Source organism: Peromyscus eremicus, chromosome X (genome assembly GCF_949786415.1).
Source record: "Peromyscus eremicus chromosome X, PerEre_H2_v1, whole genome shotgun sequence".
In the NCBI taxonomy this organism is placed as follows: domain Eukaryota; kingdom Metazoa; phylum Chordata; class Mammalia; order Rodentia; family Cricetidae; genus Peromyscus; species Peromyscus eremicus.
In genome coordinates this window covers 95,132,109-95,138,781 of record NC_081439.1, presented here as the reverse complement: position 1 = coordinate 95,138,781, position 6,673 = coordinate 95,132,109, and the positions used below count along the sequence as shown (strand labels likewise).

Genomic DNA, 6,673 nt, shown 5'->3' with positions numbered 1-6,673 from the left:
TGACCTCTTGGCTTTCTTCTTTGCATTGGTTCTGTGTTTCTTATTTAATAAGAAGGTTGGTTGCATCTACAATAGAGTACCAGCCTTTTGTGTCAGGGTGTGTGCTTAACTGCCTTCTAGTACATAGCATCTTTCTCCTCTTTCTTGTCTATTTCTTGTCTCTCTATATTGAAGAGACTGGAAAGTTGGAAGAGCTGCTGCAAGCCGCAAAAATACATGAAGAAGGATTTCAGCTGATTATGACAAGCTAATACCTGGAAGAAGCCAAGGGCCTTCCAGAGGTCAAGCTGAGGCTCAAGGAGTCTTGGTGATACTGGCTTTTGATTGTAAGCCATTTCCTGCTATAAATTTCTCGTGTGCTATTGTAGCTTTTCCATCATTCTTTGGGCACAATTTCCCCTCTATTAAAGGGATATTTAGATAACCTTCTGGGCAGTAACAGCCAGGATTCCTAATTTCAGGCCTTTCTGTAATTATTATCATAAGCAGCATCTGGCCAGGACCATCCCCAGATGGATGAAAATATCTTATCCGAGATACCTCTGTACTCTTTAAGAACAGAATTAAGCATCTAGACTATCTGTTTGAGAAGGCCTGGCAGATGTGCTAATTAAGTTTAACCTTCTCCTTTCCAAAATCTTACCTCTAGTTTTAGATCCACCCTTAAGAATTAACTCAGAACTAAGGGGTTCCAACTTACAGGTACATGTAGCTGTGATGAAAGTTGCCTAGTCAAGTTGCCTAGCGACCGAGCATGCTTGCCAGAAACTGTGGGAGCAGAGATATCTTGGAGAGATAAGGGTCAAAGGGATAAAAGGGCAGTTTTATTTTCAGAGAAGGACTAGATTTAAAAGAGAAAAGAGAATGGAAGAACTAGATGGGTAAGAACTGGAGAGGAACAAATTGAGATGGGAAAGAACTGGATTGAAGGGCTAGAAGAGAGTAATAGAGGAACGAGATGGAAGATGAGGAAGAGCCAGATGGGGAAGAACAAGATGAGGAGGAACAAGATGAGAAAGAAGGAGATGGGAGAGGAGCTGAAATGGGGAAGAACTAGATGGATGAGGACCTAGATGGGGCGGAACTAAGATGAGAGAATTAAGAGAGAGCTTAGAGGTCAGCAGGTAAATGTAGAGAGAAATCAGGCAAGAAAGGAGCTAGGCATGAGAGCAGAACTGAAGCTGTGTAGACAGAATTTTATCCCAGAGGAATAAGGTAGACAGACAAAAGAGCTCGATGTACTTAGATTCTTTGCCCCAAAATAATTCTCGCCATTCATAGCTTCTCTTATGGGCCCCTGGGAAGACGATTATTAAGGCTGGTCCTTAGTAATATTCAAGAAAAAGCATTTCCAATCTCGTTGACATTTTGTTAATAAGACAGGAGACATACAAAGTAAACAGAAAGCAGAAGTATTTAATTTTTTTTAGTATTGACTGAAATGTTTAGCTTTTAGAGAGGCAACATTCAAATTCTCACCTAACTATTCTACTTCAGTGAATCAGCCATTTGAAACAACTCTCTCCCTCTCTCACTCACTCTCTTCAGGAATACTGTCATCTGCTTTAAGCTTTCCATCTCTTTAGAAATTCTCTCTTCACTATTTCATAATCTCAGCTACTCTCTGATATTTATTAAACTTAGGAAGTCTTCACTGGATGTGTTGCATACTCTAGACTTGTTATGGACAAGGTGTAGATAGCAATCTATTTGTCCTTTTGTCTATGCTTGTTCTCTGGAGCCAGAGATATCTATATATCTTCTCTTGTTGCAGGATATTCAATCACACTGTGACACTCTTAGACTATGTTAATAGTGTTAACGTTGAATGAGGGGGTGGAACCAGTGGCTAACTGACTGGAATTAGCCATAGAGAAGCCAGGAGTACAGATAGGGAAGTTGGACAGGAAGGAGGAGGGAGGGACTTGGAACTCAAGAGCTCTCTTTGACCTGGGACATGTGGATAGAAGGTGTACTGGGTGGGTCTCTGGTAAGAAAGAGAAGGTCAGTTGGTCACTCCTCCTGTGCTTCTTTGATCCATAAGGTTTTGACCCAATATCTGATCCTCGAGTTTTCATTGGTAATGGACCCATTTAGCAAAACACAACATTCTCTTATCATTTCAAGATTTTTTGTGCTTATGGTAATACATTTTTTATAATCATTTATTCCTTCAACAAAATATCGTAAGTACTCACTATGTGTTCTACTATCTTTAAAATGTTGAGGTTATTTAAATCATCTTAATTTTCCAGAAAGTATATACTTTTCCCTATTTGCCTGGTCTTTACTCATATGTTTAAACATTTTGTTTTCATTAAGCTATATTTAACTACAGTTTATGTTTCATATCTAATAATTCTAATGTATAATGATCCACTAGCCTAAATTTTCTATTGTCTTTTTCAGTCTTGTTTCCTAAATTAGGTAAGAATTTTTGTATATATAACATTATCATTTCTCAGAAAAAATTCAATGGAATGTTTGAGAGCTGAGAGAAAGGACATTCCTCTAAATGATTTGAGTTTTCTTCTGTGAGTCTGGAATCTATATGAATTAAATTCTTGGTTTGAGGTTTTGTGGCACAATTAAGTTAGTGTGAATTAGACTTACTCATATGTGTACCTCTTTGTGGTTATGAATTCTGAGGCTTTATTTTTGTACTCACTAAAAAGGTTGATACTAGCAAATTTACCTGTAGTTCTCCAGGCTTCTCTCTTGGGGTTGGATTGTCCATGAGGGTTTACTTCTTAGTTTGCCTTATGCTGGAGTAAATTTTCCTGTCCTAGTCTCATGGGGGATCTTCTGTTGGGCTTTGAAGCCCTTGAATTTCCCCATGATTCTGAGAGTTAACTCAATCTCACCCAATTCTCTTGGAAGCTAGTCAGTTGAAGTTCTCAGAGATTTTACCATCATTCATTGCTTAGCCTAAATATTCTTTTGTTTTGTCAGTAAGCAGGTATCGGTGGAGACTTTAGGTTATTTTTTAGAATTTTTATGTTTTGCATTTGAAGGTTTATCCAGGTCATCTAATTCTCTATCAAGACCATTGTTCTTTTTTAATCCATCAGGACACTGTTGGTTTTAGACTGCATCACCATAAGATTCACCTTGTTTGAAGTCTCACTCTGAAATATCCACCCTTAATATTTTCATCAAGAAAGATCTCATTAAAGGGAGATTGATTTAACTCATCCTGTTCTGTGACAAGAGTAATTCAATAGACACAAGTACATTAATAAGTTTTGATTTATTGGCTAAATATCAAATTACCTGACATTGTTATTCAGCAAACAGGAGTATCATAAACTCATATTAGCAAAGTTTTTATAGACTCAAAAGAAGACAAATATCAGATTTCAGAAGCTTTCTGGTTGTAGCGACGCCCGCGTTACTACCCATTCACCATGTCCCAGCGAGAGGCTGAGGATTAAAAAGAGAGACAAGACAGAGGGTCATTCCTCTCAGTAGAATGCCCCCTATTGAAGGAGGGAGGAAGCCTTAAATACAGACTTACAGTACAGTGGAAGAACCTGGGAGGGCAAAAGTAGGCTACAGGTGTTTTACATTCTAGCATTCCACCAATATGCAGGAATGAAACCGGCAGGGAATTAGCATAGGGAGGACATCTGATCAAGGTCAGCAAGCAAGGTAACAGCTCCCCAAAAACGGGGGCCAGGGCCCAACATCTGGTTACTGTGTTCCAAATTAATTTCTGTCTTTTCTAGGTAAAACAAAACAAAACAAAACAAAAGCCCCCTATAAAAAACCCAAACCCAAAACAAAACAAAAAATAAGGTCAATGTTGGAAAAATCAGTCTGAATTCTAATCAATGAAAGTATCTGAACTCAACTCTGAACTCTGGATTCCTATTCCATTGTTTATACTACTTTGCATCTGAGGCAGTCTGTGGGAATTGCTTCATCCGCCATGTGGGTCCCAGGGATTGAACTCAGGTCATGAGGCTTGGCAGCAGGTGGGGGATTTGTAGCTTAAGTTTTTCTGCCTGGCCCACAGTCAGGGCAAATCTCTCTCACCTGCCAGTCCCACAGCCACTCAGACCCGACCAAGTAAACACAGAGACTTATATTGGTTACAAACTGTATGGCCGTGGCAGGCTTCTTGCTAACTGTTCTTAAGCTTAAATTAATCCATTTCTATAAGTCTATACCTTTCCACATGGCTCGTGGCTTACCGGCATCTTCACATGCTATTTGTCATCATGGTGGCTGGCAGTGTCTCTCTGACTCAGCCTTCCACTTCCCAGCTTTATTCTCCTCCTTGTCCCGCCTACACTTCCTGCCTAGCCAATGGCCAATCAGTGTTTTATTTATTGACTAATTAGCAACACACTCGACAAACAGACCATCCCACAGCAGGGATTGTGTGCCCAGCTCCCACTTCCATGCTGGGATTTGGTCTGCCTTGGGCTTGCACAGGTTTGTTTTCTTTTTCAAGGTGTTGCACTTTGTGTGAGTTCATATGTGCATCTGCCCTACTGTGTCCAGATGTTCCTTGTATTCCTCTACCACCTCAGATTATTATACTCTTTCTTTGTCCTCTTCCTCAATGATCTCTGAACTTTGTGAGGGTAGGATGAGGTACATAGGTTCCCTTTAGGGCTGAGCATTCTTCTGTCTCTTATTCTCTGCACCTTGGCCAGTTGTGGGCCACGATGTTAACCACCATTTACTGTAAATCAAAGCTCCTTAGATGAGGGATAAGAGATACATTATTCTACGGCTCTAATGATAAGTCAGTTTAATACGATGTCCATTTAGCAGCATGATAGTGGTAAGTTCTCCCCTAGGGCCTATGACTGCTAGCTGTATGTTCTTGGTCTGATAACTGTGCTAGTATGGGTTTCATCTTGTGGAGAGGAACTCAAATCCAATCAAAAATGGTTGGTTACACCAATACTGTTTGAGCTACTATTACACCAATGGCCATGTGTTAGGCTGATCATTGTTGTGGCTCATAGGTTTCATAGATAGGTGTGACTGATGATTACTGCTCTCCTTTGGTAGCTTGCATAGCACCTTCCAGCACATGAAAAGTAGCCAGCAGGGATGAAACATTTAGGTCATTACCAACTTGATTCTGCCATGTTCTATGACTCAAATATGGGTATCTTCAGCAATAGGGTTAGTGAAAATAAAAGACCACATTGTTATGACATTACGATTTTTTCCTATTATATAAATTAATTTTAATTCATTTTACATTTTCAATATTTTAAATAAATATTTTATAAGCTTGTATTTTAAGGTACTTTAATTTTTGCACTAGTGAAATTTATTAGAATATTATGATTTATTGCTAGTATATAAATTAATTTTAAAAATTCATTTTACATTTGCCTCTATCGTGCGATTAATCTTTCTTAGATGCATCACCTAGAAGTCTAATGGCTTTCAAACATCATTTCCATTTCTAATGATGATGTTGCTGCCTGTGGCTGGAGCAATACAGTAATGCTGAAACAGCCTCTATGCAGTCCATTTAGTGTTATAAAGAACCTAAAAGCTGGGACCAGTAAAATCCACAGAAATTCACTCTTGCCTTTAAGAACTTCTGAAAACTGTTTTTTTTTTTAAAAAAGGGGGAGGGGAGAAAAAAAAGAAAAACAACAGGGCAGGAACCTAAATTCTGAGACCAAATATGAAAGTCAAATTTGCTGGTTCTCAGTGACAATGGGGAACTTCCCAGGGAAGCGGAGGGGAGGGAGGGTAGTCAGAGATGTGTTCTCTTGTTTGCTTTATTGTGTCTCACTGATTTTTACCTTCCACATACTGCAGCACTTCTTTATTCTGCTCTTCACCATCGCCCTGCATGTCTGAGGTCCAGAGCGTCAGGTTATCAGGTAGCAGCTGCATGAAAAGCGTAGAGTCCTTATAGCTTTCTTCACTCAGTGTGTCCAGTTCTGCAATGGCGTCATCAAAAGCTGCTTTTGCCAACCTACAGGCATGGTCGGGGTAATTAAGAATTTTATAGTGGAACATGGAAAAGTTGAGAGCAAGACCTAAACAAATGGGGTGCTTTGGAGGGGGTTCTGTCATGGTGATGGCACTAGCAGCTTAGTAACCCATGAGGGTGTTTTCTGCAGCCTCCTTCCTGTCGTTTCCTGTGGCAAACTCGGCCAGATACCTGTGGTAGGCCCCTTTCATTTATAATAGAAAACCTTGGACTCACCAGTTTTAGCTGCTGGACTGAGGTGTTTGTCCAGTACATCCAGGATGTCACAACAGATTAACTTGATCTCAGTTTTAACCATTTGCTGGTACTTCCGAATCATCTTTAGTTAGTCCTCTCCTCCCTTGTTTTCTTCCTTCTCTTCAATGCTGCTGATTATTCTCTAGGTTGCTCTTCTGGCTCCAATCACATTTTTATATGCAGCAGATATAAGGTTTCCTTCTTCAACTGTCAGCTCCACGTCCATCCCTGCTGCTTTCTTCATTGATTCCATCATTTCATCATTTCGCCAGGCCTGCTCTACCAGCTTTGCCTGGTACACCAGGTCCTCCAAATCATCCATAGTGGCAGCGGCTCCAGCAGGGTATGCACAAAGGATGGAAGCAGATAACTTCAACTCTCAGCTTCTCGCTCCTAGACGGAGCAGTAAAAATGGCGGTGCTTCGTATATTTATGTCTTACTTAATTTTTAAAATTTTA

General features: G+C 39.9%; 1 pseudogene; it reads right to left on the bottom strand.

The window, feature by feature from the left end:
* Positions 1-5,769: 5,769 nt before the first annotated feature.
* On the bottom strand, positions 5,770-6,636 carry LOC131899474 (14-3-3 protein epsilon-like; annotated as a pseudogene).
* Positions 6,637-6,673: the final 37 nt, after the last annotated feature.